Source organism: Quercus lobata, chromosome 5 (genome assembly GCF_001633185.2).
Source record: "Quercus lobata isolate SW786 chromosome 5, ValleyOak3.0 Primary Assembly, whole genome shotgun sequence".
NCBI lineage: Eukaryota > Viridiplantae > Streptophyta > Magnoliopsida > Fagales > Fagaceae > Quercus > Quercus lobata.
The window spans coordinates 30,490,584-30,504,761 of record NC_044908.1 but is presented as its reverse complement, the minus strand read 5'-3'; the positions used below and the strand labels follow the sequence as shown (position 1 = coordinate 30,504,761).

The 14,178-nt window shown below is 40.6% G+C and overlaps 1 pseudogene; it reads left to right on the top strand.

Moving 5' to 3' along the window:
- Positions 1–11,642: 11,642 nt before the first annotated feature.
- Positions 11,643–13,380, top strand: LOC115988723 (annotated as a pseudogene).
- The last annotated feature ends 798 nt before the right edge of the window (positions 13,381–14,178 follow it).

The window sequence follows — 14,178 nt, the reverse complement described above, 5'->3', positions numbered from 1 at the left end:
CTCTTCGGATTGTGCCGAGGACAAATTTATTCATAAAAACCCAGTCTATATCTGTTTGATTGTTAAGAAAACCTAAGCTAATTGTTGTCTCATTCATTAGAGTTTCGTTTTCTAACCCAATATCTACAAATTCATTGTATAGGGTTTATTGGGCTTGAACTTAATCATACCTTGGGTCAAGACCCCAAAACGCCCTTTTACAATTGACATCGTCTGTGGGAACAACTTGTGTGATAGTGAGTGCAATGGTTAATTATGGTAGGATCAGGTCCTCATCAGCAAGACTCCACGGGGTTCCAACGACAAGATGATTTCCTTAATCTCAAATGTAGGAGGGATCGAGAGGGGAGCGTGCACACTACATATACAAGTAGAAGCCATTCTCGAGTTGGAAGTCACATCTCTCAAGAACAAAATAATGGAGCCATGCAATTGGAGATTGACCAGTTAAAGAGGAAGTTGGGCCATGCACGGCGAGAACAGACCCCCTTCAACTCTGACGTTTCCTCTGAGGGTGAAGATGATTCTAGTTATAGGCGAAGGTTAAGAACTCCACTCAGCGAGTCTTTCTCCTATGACGAGCATCATCACAAATGTAGGTATAAAAGCTTGCCTCGTAAAGGCTTGGGAAATGATGCCATGAGTAAGGCGTTGAATCAAATCTCCAGATCACCTTTCATGCGCAAGATAGAGGGCGAAAAACTTCCTCGGCAATTCCATTAGCCCACATTTACCATTTACAATGGTCGGACGAACCCTGTAGAGTATGTGAGCTACTTCAATCAGAGAATGACTATCCATTCAAAGGACGAAATTTTGATGTGCAAGGTGTTCCCATCTAGTTTGGGACTCGTGATGATGAGATAGTTCAATAGCCTGAGGGCAAATTTCATAGATTCCTTCAAGGAGCTCACTCAGGCATTTGGCTCTCGTTTTATTGCATATTGCAGGGTTCCTCGGTCTTTGGAGTCACTACTGTCCTTATCCATGTGAGAAGGGGAGACTTTGAAAACGTACTCAGAAAGATACTAGGAGATGTTCAATGAGATAGATGGTGACTTTGATGACGTGGTCATCAGTACTTTTAAGGTTGGCTTCCCAACCGAGCACGATTTAAGGAAATCTTTGACCGGCAAACTTGTTACCAGTGTGCGCCAACTCATGGACCGGGTTGATAAGTATAAGAGGGTTGAGGAAGATATGGCAGAGGTAAGGAAAGACTAAGGTTATCCCTCAGGAGAGGAGAGATTTCAGGTCAGACCAATACAATAACAACTGACCTCGGAGAGACTTTGCTAAGCAGTTAGGTTCTGCCAATACTCAGGCAGTTAATGCTGTGTTCCGAGAACCTGTGCATCAAGTTCTGGAGAAGATTAAGAATGAGCCATTCTTCAAATGACCAAATAAGATGGCAAAAAACCCTACGAGACGTAATCAAAACTTTCATTGCCAATACCATTAGGACCAGGGACACACCACAGAAGATCGTAGAAATTTATGGGACCATTTAGACCAGTTGGTCTGAGAAGGAAAGTTAAAGCAGCTCTTGTATCATTTCAGTGGTCAGGGGGAACAAACAGGTTCAGCACCCCGGGGAGATGCTTCTTTAAGACCTCCCTTAGGAACTATAAATGTCATCTTTGCTGCCCCAGGAAAGACTGGTTTTGTCCTTTCAGAGTGATGTCTATGGCTCGGCTATCCGTTGAGGACACCAATTCGGAGCCGAAGAGGGCTAGAGTGGATATCTAACCGGTTCTGGGTTTTTCGGATGAGGATAAGATTGGAACCATACAGCCCCATGATGATACTTTGGTGCTCACGCTCAAGATTGAGGGGTCTGACGTGAAGAGGGTGATGGTGGACCAAGGCAGTGGTGTGGAGATTATGTACCCCAACCTATACAAGGGGCTGAATTTGAGACCCGAGAATTTAGCAGCCTACGATTCTCCTTTGGTGAGTTTTGGTAGGAAGATTGTCATTTCAAAGGGTTAGATTAGACTACCCATACAGACTGGTTTAGAAGTGGTGGAGGTGGATTTCTTCGTGGTGGATGCTTATTCCCCCTACACAGCCATTATGGCCAGACCCTAGCTTCATGCCCTAGGAGCCGTCTCCTCTACTTTGCACCAAAAGGTGAAATATCTGTCAGAGGGCCAGGTTAAAGAGATCCTTGGAAGTCAATCCATGACTAGGCAATGCCTAGTAGCTGCCAATTTACATCAGCTCGAGGATGAGTCCTTGGCTTCTACAGAAAAGGGCTTATAGCAATCAAAAACTCTGGTGTTGCTTATCAATGAACCAGTTGAGGAGGCAAAATGTGAAGATTTAGAAAAGGTTGTTATTAGTGATGATCTGGAGAAGTTCTTTTAGATCGAGGCTTAGATACCTCCTTAGGAGAAGGAAGAGTTGAAAAAGTTTCTTAAGAGAAACGTTGATGTGTTCACGTAGAATGTTTACAAGGCTTCAGGAGTGGATCCAAACTTCATCTGTCACCATTTGAATGTTAATCCATCTGTCGCCCTCAAAAAGCAACTACCTCGGCGCTAATCCAAGGAGCATTCTGATGCTGTCAAGGATGAGGTGACAAAGGTTAAACAAGCTGGGGCCATTAAGGAGGTTTTTTATCCTGAGTGGCTAGCCAATGCTGTGGTGATGAAGAAGAAAAATGGAAAGTGGCCAGTGTGTATAGATTTCACAGACTTGAACAAAGCTTGTCCAAAAGATCCATTTCCTATGCCTTAAATAGACCAGTTGGTAGATGTAACAGCAGGCCATCATCGGATGAGTTTCTTAGATGCCTTCTAATGATACCATTAGATACCATTGGCCTTGGAAGATCAGGAGAAGATGACTTTTGTCACTCCCACTGGAAACTACCACTACAAAGTGATGTCCTTTGGTTTGGAAAATGCAAGGTCTACCTATCAGAAGATAATGACCACGATGTTCAAGTCACAATTGGGCAAGAATATTGAGGTCTACATAGATGATATGGTGAAGAGTAAGGTGGTGTCTGAGCATGTGAAAGACCTCGGAAATATTTTTGAAATTATGAGGCAACACAAGCTGCGCCTTAATACTTCCAAGTGCTCTTTTGGTATGGGATCAGGCAAGTATTTGGGCTACATGGCCATTCATCGTGGAATTGAAATCAATCCTGACCAAGTTAAGGCAATTAACAATCTTCAGCCACCTCGGAATCCCAAGGAGGTCCAGAAGCTAATAGGGATGATTGTCTCCTTGAACTGGTTCATTTCTAGATCAGTGGATAGATGTAGACCCTTCTTACTATTGATGAATAAATGGAAATGATTTGAGTGGACAGAGGAGTGTGCCTTGGCTTTTCAGCAACTCAAGGAATACCTCTCTCGGCCACCTATCATGTCCAGTCTTGAAGTGGATGAGGTTCTGTTTGTTTACATTGCTGTAGCCCCACATGCGGTAAGCTTGGTGTTGGTGCGAGTTAATAGTGGTGTACAAAGGCTAGTTTATTATGTGAGCAAGTCACCACATGAGGCCGAGGTCCGTTATCTACCATTGGAGAAGGCCATTTTGGCGGTGGTACCTACTACACGTAAACTTTCCCATTACTTCCAGGCACACACAGTTGTTGTCCTAACTCAGCTTCCGTTCAGATCTATACTTCGAAGTGCTGATTATACAAGGAGGATTGCTAAATGGGGGACAACCTTAGGAGCTTTTGACATCAAATACATGTCTCGTACCTTTGTCAAGGGTCAAGTCCTCGCAAATCCGGTAGCAGAATTTGTTGAATCCCCATTGGAAGTAGAAGTAGAGAAGCAAGACATGGATGGAAAATCAGTTAGCATGAACTCATTGCAAGATCCTTTACCCTGGAGAGTACACGTTGATGGCGCAGCAAATCAGAGAGGACCTGGAGTAAGGCTAGTTCTAGTATCTCTTGAGAAGATCACCATTGAGAAATATTTGAGATTGGATTTCTCGGCCACAAACAATGAGGCTGAGTATAAGGCCCTATTAGTGGGAATGACCATGGTTCAGAAAATGGGTGGGAAAGCAATAGAGATGTTCTTGGATTCGAGACTGGTCGTAGGCCAAGTGAAAGGGGAGTTAGAAGCTAAGGAGGTGAGAATGTAGGAATATTTGAATCAGGTTAGGCACTTGCAAGCAGGTTTCGAATGTTTTAACTTGATGCATATCCATAGTAGTGGAAACACACATGCAGATTCCTTGGCTACTTTTGCCACCTCCTCGGCACAAGATTTACCTCAACTCATACTTGTTGAGAACTTATGCAAGCCTGCTGTGGCAAAAAAAGACATGGTCCAGATCCATCAAATCAGGATAGGGTCGAACTGGATGGATCCTATAGCGTTATTCCTTAAAGAGGACATCTTGCCTAAGGAGAAGTCAGAAGTTGAGAAAGTGCGAAGAAAGGCTCCTTGGTTTTGGCTATCTGAGGACCATAAGTTGTACAAATGCTCCTTTTTTGGACCATATTTGCTGTGTATACATGCTGAAGCATTAGAGTTATTGCTGGAGGAACTACATGAGGGAATCTGTGGAAGCCACACAAGAGGTAGATCTTTGTCTCACCGAGTCCTTACTTAAGGATATTGGTGGCCGGACATACAAAAAGAAGCGCAGGAATATGTTAAAAAGTGTGACCAATGCCATAGATTTGCACCAAACATTCACCAACCAGGAGGAGTCCTCAATCCTCTTTCCAGCCTTTGGCCATTTGCTTAATGGGGCTTGGATATTTTAGGTCATTTCCCTAAGGTAGCAGGAGACAAGAGGTATCTATTGGTTGGTACAGATTATTTCACCAAGTGGGTTGAAGCTGAGTCATTAGCAAATATCAAGGATATGGATGCTAAGAAATTTGTTTAGAAAAACATCGTTACTCGATTTGGGATCCCTCATACCCTCATCTAGGATAACGGCCTTCAATTTGATAGCAAGGCCTTCAGTAGGCACTGTTTTGATCTGTGAATTACAAATAGATATTCCACCCCGACTTACCCCTAAAGGAATGGACAGGCCGAGGTTGTCAATAAGGTCATAATGAATGGACTCAAGAAGAGGTTGGATGATGCGAAGGGAAAATGGGTGGAAGAGTTGTCACACGTCCTTTAGACATACCGGACTACATCTCACCGGTCAACAGGAGAGACCCCTTTTTCAATGACGTATGGGGCTGAGGCTGTCATTCCTTTGGAGAGTGGATTCCCAACACTGATAACGAGTTCCTTCACTCTGAACAACGTTGATAAGCTGTTAGGGAATAGCTTAGATTTAATTGAGGAAAGAAGAGAAAATGCAATGGTCCAATTGGCCTATTATCAACACCAACTCAAGCAAGGATATGATGCTAACATGAAGTTAAGACCTTTAGCACCAGGAGACTTAGTGTTAAGAAAAGTTTTGGGTATTGCTAAGAACACAACTTAGGGAAAGTTGGGGCTTAATTGGGAAGGACCGTATCGCATCACTTCAGTGGTAGGAATAGGTGCATATTATTTGGAAGATCTAGATGAAAATACTGTACTCTATCCCTGGAATGTAAACAACCTGAGAAGATATTATTATTAATGAAAGCAGTCTTTGCCATGTTTATGGTTTGTCATATTATTTGTCATGCGTTTCATTATCTATCTAAGTATTAAACAGAACCTAAGCTATGCCTGGCTCCTCGGACCACAAGTTTTGGGGAAATTAATATCTATTGACATCTATCTAAGTATTAAATAGAACCTAAGTTATGCCTGACTCCTTAGACCATAAGCTTTGGGGGAATTAATATCTATTGACATCTATCTAAGTATTAAACAGAACTTAAGCTATGCCTGACTCCTCAGACCACAAGTTTTGGGGAAATTAATATTTATTGACATCTATCTAAGTATTAAACAGAATCCAAGCTATGCCTAGCTTCTTGGACCACAAGTTTTGGGGAAATTAATATCTATTGACATCTATCTAAGTATTAAACAGAGCTTAAGCTATGCCTGACTCCTCGAATCACAAGCTTAGGGGAAATTAATATCTATTGATATCTATCTAAGTATTAAACAGAACTTAAACTATGCCTGGCTCCTCAAACCACAAGCTTAGGGGAAATTAATATCCATTAACATCTATCTTAGTATTAAACAGAACCTAAGCTATGCCTGGCTCCTCGGGCCACAAGTTTTGGGAAAATTAATACTTACTAACATCTATCTAATCATCAAACATGACCTCAGTTATTGGATTCCTCGGACCATTCACTTTGGGTAAGTTGATACTTTATAGCATTTTCCTAACTATCAAACAAAACTTCATCATGCTTGGGTCCTCGGACCACCTATCTTAAGTAAGTTAGCTCTTTCTATTGATTGTTTAAGTGTCTGATGAAATCAGCCATCTTGAATGATAGAGATTTATTATAACAACATACCCCAGTGGATGCCCATGAGCGTCACTTAAAGTATTTGCAGGCATACTTGCATCAGCTTAAAAAATTAATTATTCATCTTTACATTTACTGATCAGAATGGGACCAAGTAAGTTTAAACCTGTATATAGACAGTATTATTGTATGTACCCTTGAAGTTAAAATTATGCTTCGCCGAGATGATGGGTTTTATGGATTTAACCAGTTTTACTGCTGACCATACAAGAGAGGGTCACTTTTCTGTTACTTATATAGATTAATGAGAAGAGTTTTGCCTCATTACTGTATTTATTAAGTATTAGATAAAATAGAAATTATGTTAACACCAATATGAGAATCATTGAGGTAAAGAATATATGCATAACTTTCATTAACTAAAACCTTAAAGCAAGGTAGATTGAGTACAAAAGGAATAACTTGGTTACAAAGTTTGAGAGCTGAAACAGGATTTCCAAGTAACACAAAAAGAAGAACTGCACAAAAATCCATTTCTTTTTTATTATAATTTTTTCCTCGAGAGGGCCTTTGACAGGCTGAGTGGATGCTGCTTCTGAGGCCTCGAGGCGCTTGTTTGTTTGATCAGCCTTGGGAACCAAAGGAAGAGAGGCCAGTACAATATCCATCCTTTTAGGAGCTTCTTTCTTAGGAGGAGGATCCTGGACAGCAGCTGAGGGCTTCATTGCATCAGGGGCCACTCCCTGGTTTGCATTTTTTTTTTTTCCGTGACCCCAAGCTACTTGGCCTCTGTAGAGGGGTTGTCAGAAGGAGTTGGAGCATTGTCTATACTGGCTTTGCCTACTCCTGCTACCTCAGAGCTGGTGTCAGTCCTAGAGCCAGATGGAACAGAAGCTCGGATGGCAGGGGGTAGTAAATATTCTCTGCCCTCCTAAGTATAGATGAAGCCTCAACCCCAACCTAATTGAGAGTTTCAATCCACACCTAGGAGCAGCAAATTCTATACACCCTCGAGACCTCGGCCCTAAGGGCTACCTCGATCTCTGCCACTCCTATATCATATCTATCTTGCTCGGCCTGCTCCTGAGCCCTCTCTGCATCATCCCTAGCCTTCTTGGTTTCCTCCAACTTTTTCTTGAGGGTAGTGATCTGGGCTTTAGAGGCAGATAACTGATCCTCAACGTTGCGTCGGAGCACTCGTTGGCTCTCGGCTTGCCTCTCAGCACTGTTCAAAGCCGATGCAATACTTTTTCTCTCCCTCTCTTCCTCAAGCAGTTTGTTCTTGAGATCCTGAATGCTTTTCTCAACAACACTAAAGGCCTCCACAGTTGCGTGGCGCTTGCCTTCATTTTTCATCTGTTTGTGACAGGAGTTGGCTACTTCTTCCCCCCTAAATATGGCTTGAACAGCCTGCCAAGAAAAAGAAACACAAATTAAATAAAGAGAAGAAAGTAAACAGTGAAGAAAGACTAAAATGCTAAGTTAAGACTTACCATGCCCAAGTATCTCTTCAAACTGAGGAAGACCTCACACCTCTTTAAATTCCTCAACTCGGCCATGTCATCAGGGAACAACAGAGCCTGCTCCACCGCGTTGGCCACATAGCCAGCCTTCCTTCCTTGGTAGTCCCTAATGGAGGCATTGGCCAACAAAGGAGCCCCATCCTTCTGCAGGAGGTGCAGTTGGAGGATCACTCCTCTCAACACCCTTCTGCCCCATTTTGGATAGCTTGGCCGCTCTTTGGGCCTCGTCCTCCTAAGAGGATTGAGTTCTTCCAACTTTCACCACCTCTTTACCTTTGGGCTCCTTCTTCCTTTTGAGGTCAGCAGGTTCAAGTCGGAGGGGCAAGGCAGCACAAATAGGGGGGGGGGGGTAGGAAGTTTAGCCTAGGGTGCCTTCTTAGGCGCATTCCCCCCTGGTTGGGCTTCCAATAGTTCTTGTAAGGTGGCCCTTGGCTTACGTTGGATGCCCATGTCATTTGGAATGGAAGAAGTTCCTTGTTATTGGCTGGATTGGACTAGAAAAGAGTGGCCGAGATCACTCAGTGTATTCTCTAGAGATAAGGGTTGGTTGAACACCTCAAAATTGTCCTCGGAATCGGACAATTCAACAACCTCTCCTTCTTCTGTTTCTTCTTTTTCTTTCTCTTCTTTCTCTTCCTTGACAACTGGACGGGAAGAGGAGGCTCCTACTTTAGGTATGCCTTCCAATATAGGGGTTGTAAGGTGGACGCCTTCTGGGATTGGACCACTAGCTAGGAAGCTCGGGGCAACAACATTGATCCTTTGCAGCCGAGAGTCTTTAGACTTAATGACACACTTGGGTGTCTAGAAGCTCTTGGATATGGGATCATAGCTGAGGATGAGGTGAGCAGCACTGAGTTGACCATCACTGTGGACGAACACCTCGGCCTTTAAGATTTTGTTTAAGCTGGCTTGATTTACAAGGTGGAAGTTAGGCATGGCCGCGTGTGGATTTGCAAAACCAACAAGAAAAATAGAAGGACATCATTAGCAAAACATAACTCAAAGGAAATTTCAAGTATGAACACAAGTTGAAGAAAAATCAAAAGGGATGATTTTGAGTTTAAGAATCTAACCCTAGAGCCCCACCTGATTCTCCTTCCCTCATTGGACAAGGTAGGCCATCATGCCATTCCCCTGATAGTATCAAAAAGTCCTTTTTTAGGCCTTTGTTGGACTCTGGGAGGCATTGAATAAGCCTAACCTGGGGGTACCTAGACTTTAGGTAATACCTCTGTCCGATTAGGTGGTGGAGGTTGTAAACCTAGTTGACATCATGATGGGTAAGCCTTAAACCCATCTTTTCGTTAAGGATGTCTATACTCCCCAGGATTCTAAACATGTTGGGGGCGCACTGGGTAGTGGCTAACCTATGGGCCCTAAGGTAATCTCTAATCACGGTACCCATAGGGACTCTCATCCCTCCTTCTATGAAAGCTATCATGGGGATAACTACCACTCCTTCTTTTCTGTCCTCAAACCACTGCCATTCCTTACAATACCTAATGGCTACCCCTGGAGGAATCCTATATTGGGCTCTGAAGTTCTCTAACCCCTTCTTGGAATCTACCAAGTAAGCAAATCTACCCATTTTTTTAAAGAGAAATTTGAATGAATTGAGAAGATTGAGAGAAGAAAGAAGAGCCGAGGAGGGAAGGATGCAAAGAAAGGAAAAATGTGTGGAAAAATAAAGTGAAAGTGTATACGAAAAACTTACAGGAAAAAGAAAGTCTCTCCTCGGACAAGCTTTGGGTTTTTGTAAGGGCACGAGTGTGTTAGGTAAATTCACAGGTTCAGTGTATGTACACAAGAATGAAGTGAATGTGAAGATGAAGTGAGAGATTGATTTAAATGGTATTTATATCAAAGGAAGGGTTGCTAGCGGGAAAATTCTTGCCCAGTTCCCAGCAGAATCCTCAGCCGTTGGATCTGTATCACATTGTAGAATGTGGGAGACATGGAGCTGTAAAAATTTAATGAATGCGTGTCTCGGATGCCGAAGCATCAGGAGCGTGCCTTAGGCAGTTAAAAAGGCACTTGCCCAGTCAAAAAGTAAGACATGATAAGCTCGGGGCGATCCTAAGAACATCAAAATCCTTCTTCCTTCTCGAGGAGCCAGAAAGCAAAATTTTGAAGGGCTATTGTAGGGGCGGAAGGCCCAAGAATACATGTCCACATACGTATTGGGCTTGGGGCCTAATTCGTGGGCCTTAGTGGTTCGAGGATTAGTAAATAGTAACATAAGGACCTATGGTAGAAGGTGGAGAGGTAAAATCTAATCATGATCACCCAGAAGAGGTTCGAGGAGGAACATCACCTCGGAGGAGCAAAGCCGAGGTCAGGGGATGCGGTCTGCCATCATAAGCAACCTTCCAGACTATTCTACGGATAAAGATAAAATATTAGGAAGGAACAGGATAGAAGGAAGCTACAAATATCTAAGGAAAAACTGCTACCATCGCATTGAATGCACCCCAGCTAATTCTCTGACCGCATTAATGAAGAAGTGATCCCTGAACAGTGATTTTCAGCCTTATAACTACTACCCAAAGACTTTAGGAAGGGATTGATGGGACAAGAACCAATTCCAAGGATCTGATCTGCACATGGAGGGTGGAGATGATAAGGGAGGATGGTATAAAACAAGATAGAGACGCTAAGAAAGGGGATCAGAAATTTGTAAGAGAAAGCACAATAGCAGTTTGAATCGTCTGTGTAACCTTTTTTCAATCAATATATATTAGAATAGACTTTCTTGGATTGTGCCGAGGACAAATTTATTCATAAAAACCCAGTCCATATCTGTTTGATTGTTAATAAAAGCCAAGCTAACTGTTGTCCCATTCATTAGAGCCTCGTTTTCCAATCCACTTTCTACAAATTCATTGTATAGGGCTTATTGGGCTTAAACCCAATCATACCCAAGACCCCGACACGCCCCCCTACATAATGTAATAATTATTCATATGGTTTAGCTATTCTTTAGTTAGTTATTTTTACACTATATGAAATAGTCATTCCTTATGAATAGCTATTTTCAAAATGAAAAATAGCTATTGTTCTTTAAAAAACTTGTAGTAGCTATTCTTTAGCAAGTGTAATAATTTCTAAAAGTAATATATATTCAAATTAACAAACTTGCCATATACAAGTAACAATTATAAAAATAAAAAATCATAAAAAAATAATTCATTTCTCTCTCAATTAAAAAAAAAATTATTTTTAAAGAAATATAATTGTTTGAGTAAGATATTTCATAAAATAAATCTTAAGTTATATTTTAATGTTACAACTCATAACCAAATTTATGAACAGAATTAGTTATTCTATTACAACATATTTTATTCTCAATAAAAAATATTACAATTCATGTTGTAAACTTCATTCAGTGTACTAAACATGCCTTTAGTGGTAGGCTTATGTAAAAATAATTGTCAACCATTTACAACTTGCCAACAACAAATTGCAAAAATAAAAATTAAAGAGAGTGAAATTTTGTGTCAATAGCAAAGTTGATAAGAGGAACAACAAATTGCAAAAATAAAGAGTTTGGTAGTGGATTTAATTAGAGACTCAACTCTTCTGTGCTCTGCATTAACTCCTGTACTGGTCATAACACCTGTCTTTAAATCCACTAGCTAGCCACTACCACCACCCCAAGAGCAAGAAGCTTAAGTGGTTAAGCTCATGAGAAAAAGCAAAGAGAAAAAAAGAGTTTTCACTTCTTAGACAGAGAGACAGGCATGGAGGGGATAGATCATAGGATTGTGAGAGCCAATGGCATCAAAATGCACATAGCAGAAAAAGGACAAGGCCCGGTAGTACTATTCCTCCATGGCTTCCCTGAGCTATGGTACTCCTGACACCACCAGATTCATGCTTTGGGCTCACTTGGATACCATGCTGTAGCACCAGATCTCCAGGGCTTCGTTGACACTGAAGCACCAACTTCCATCACCAGCTACACTTGCGATCACATTGTCAATGACCTTGTTGCTCTCATTGACTCTCTAGGTGTTGAGCAAGTGTTTCTTGTGGCACATGATTGGGGAGCCATCATGGGTTGGTACTTGTGCTTGTTTAAGCCTGAAAGAGTGAAGGCATTTGTGTGCCTTAGTGTTCCATTCACGCCAAGGAGTCCACAGATGAAGCCAATGGATAGAATGTGAGGTTTCTTTGGAGATGACTACTATATATGCAGATTTCAGGTTCTTGTTTTGTTAACATAACCAGAGTTGGCTTCTTGTATGCTTAAATGATCATGTTTTAGTATAAAATCTTATTTGTTTAATCCCATTTACCTCTTTGGTACCTATTTTCTATGAAATAGCTGAAACAGTTTGGTAAGCATGCTTGTTTGATTCGAGCAAAGGCTCTCTAAGTCACATTATAATTATTTGCTTTGCTATGATTCTTGCTCAAGATTTTTAGGCTTAGACTTTAGTACACGTTACATTCCAAGTTATAAGAGGCTAATCTTGGACTCTGAAAATTGAAAACCAAAACTTGGTAGCTAATATCTTATATCGCCACCCAATTTTACTTCGATATTTCCATATGTGTTGCAGGCACCAAGAGAAATTGAAGCTGAGATTGCCGAATTACGTACAGCAAATGCACTCAAGACCATTTTCTCAATTTGAAAACCAGGCCCACCCTACTTCCCTAAAGGAAATGCATTTGGAATCCGTACCAATGCTTCAATTTCCTTGCCCTCTTAGCTTTCAAAAGAAGAGCTTACTTATTATGTCACAAAATTTGACCAGAAAGGCTTCACTAGAGGATTGAACTACTACCAAGAAATTGACCAGTATGTTACAAACTTAATGAAAATGTTTCAAAATCTAAATATCAAAACATTTCTTATGCTTAAGACTTGATATTTAACAAATTCTAGGTGCCCATTTCAAGTTTAAGGGTTTTAATTCTTAAATCCAACTATGTATAGAGAGTCATGTTTTTTAAAATGACTATATCTTAGATTTGTAATTTTAATATGAAACATGAGATTTATTCATTTCAAATGGAGTTGATCCTCTTCCAAGACGCTAACCCAGCTCATTTTTAATCAACAAAAGAACCAAAATTTTGGGCTCACATCAAATATAAGCATGAAAACTTAAATCTTGGCCTTCCTTAACATTAATGTCCCAATACTTTGATATTCATAAAACAAACGTTTGATAATTGTTTCTGATTATTGCAGAAACTGGGAGGTCACAGAAAAATGGACCAGAGTGCAAGTGAAGGTACCTATGAAGTTCATAGTGGGGGATTTGGACATGGTGTACACCACCCTGGGTACAAAGGAATACGTACACAATGGTGATTTCAAGAAAGATGTGCCATTTTTGGAGGAAGCTGTTGTGATGGAAGGGGTGGGTCACTTCATCAACCAAGAAAGAGCAGGGGAAATCGATTCTCACATCTATGACTTCATTAAGAAGTTCAAATAAATTCTGTTAGTAATTTGTGCACTGTTTCTATGGGTTCATTAGGATTTTAATCTGTCACCTCTAGTGGCACTAAGCTTGGTGGTTGAATAGACCTTGTCATATGATCTACAAGGTTGCTTTATTAAGTATAAATTTCTGCTTGAATATCTATTTCTTTACAGTTATTTCATTATTATTGAGAAGCACATATTGGTACATGGATTCCCCAAATCCCAGTTATTCATGGATGGTTAAAATTTGAATTTAAATTGTTGTTTTAAGACTCACTGAGTGTGTGTGCAAATTACTAGTAAAAAGAATTATATAGTTATTTTTGTAGAAGTGGAAGTTGAATGGAAGTAGATAGGAGCTTTTGAAAGAAGCCAAAAGACTTTCATTAATTAAAAAATAAAATAACATAACCAAAAGGCTATGCAAGAATCAAATAATGGCAAAATAGAGATTTCTTGCTTGTCATGTCCCAATTATTGTTGGATTTAAGTGCAAAAGCCTAAGTAAATATGATGGGGGTCTAAATGCATTAAACACCAATTAAGCTGTATTAATATTTTAGACCCCATAAAATAGGTTTGGCTTATCTCCCGTACTTTAAAAAAAAAAAAAAACTCTTTTTGTTTTAATAAAAAACTGTCACATCACCCATTAACTAAATAAAATGTGGAAATTAAAACTCACTATCACTTGTTATTGTATATTTAAAACAAAAGAACATGTCCAATTAAAAAAAAATACTAGAGATAAGCCAAACTCCCGATGGAATCAGAAATTTGTGGAAATTCTGCGCTCATAATGTGCATTGCACTCATTTTGTATGTGACACTTA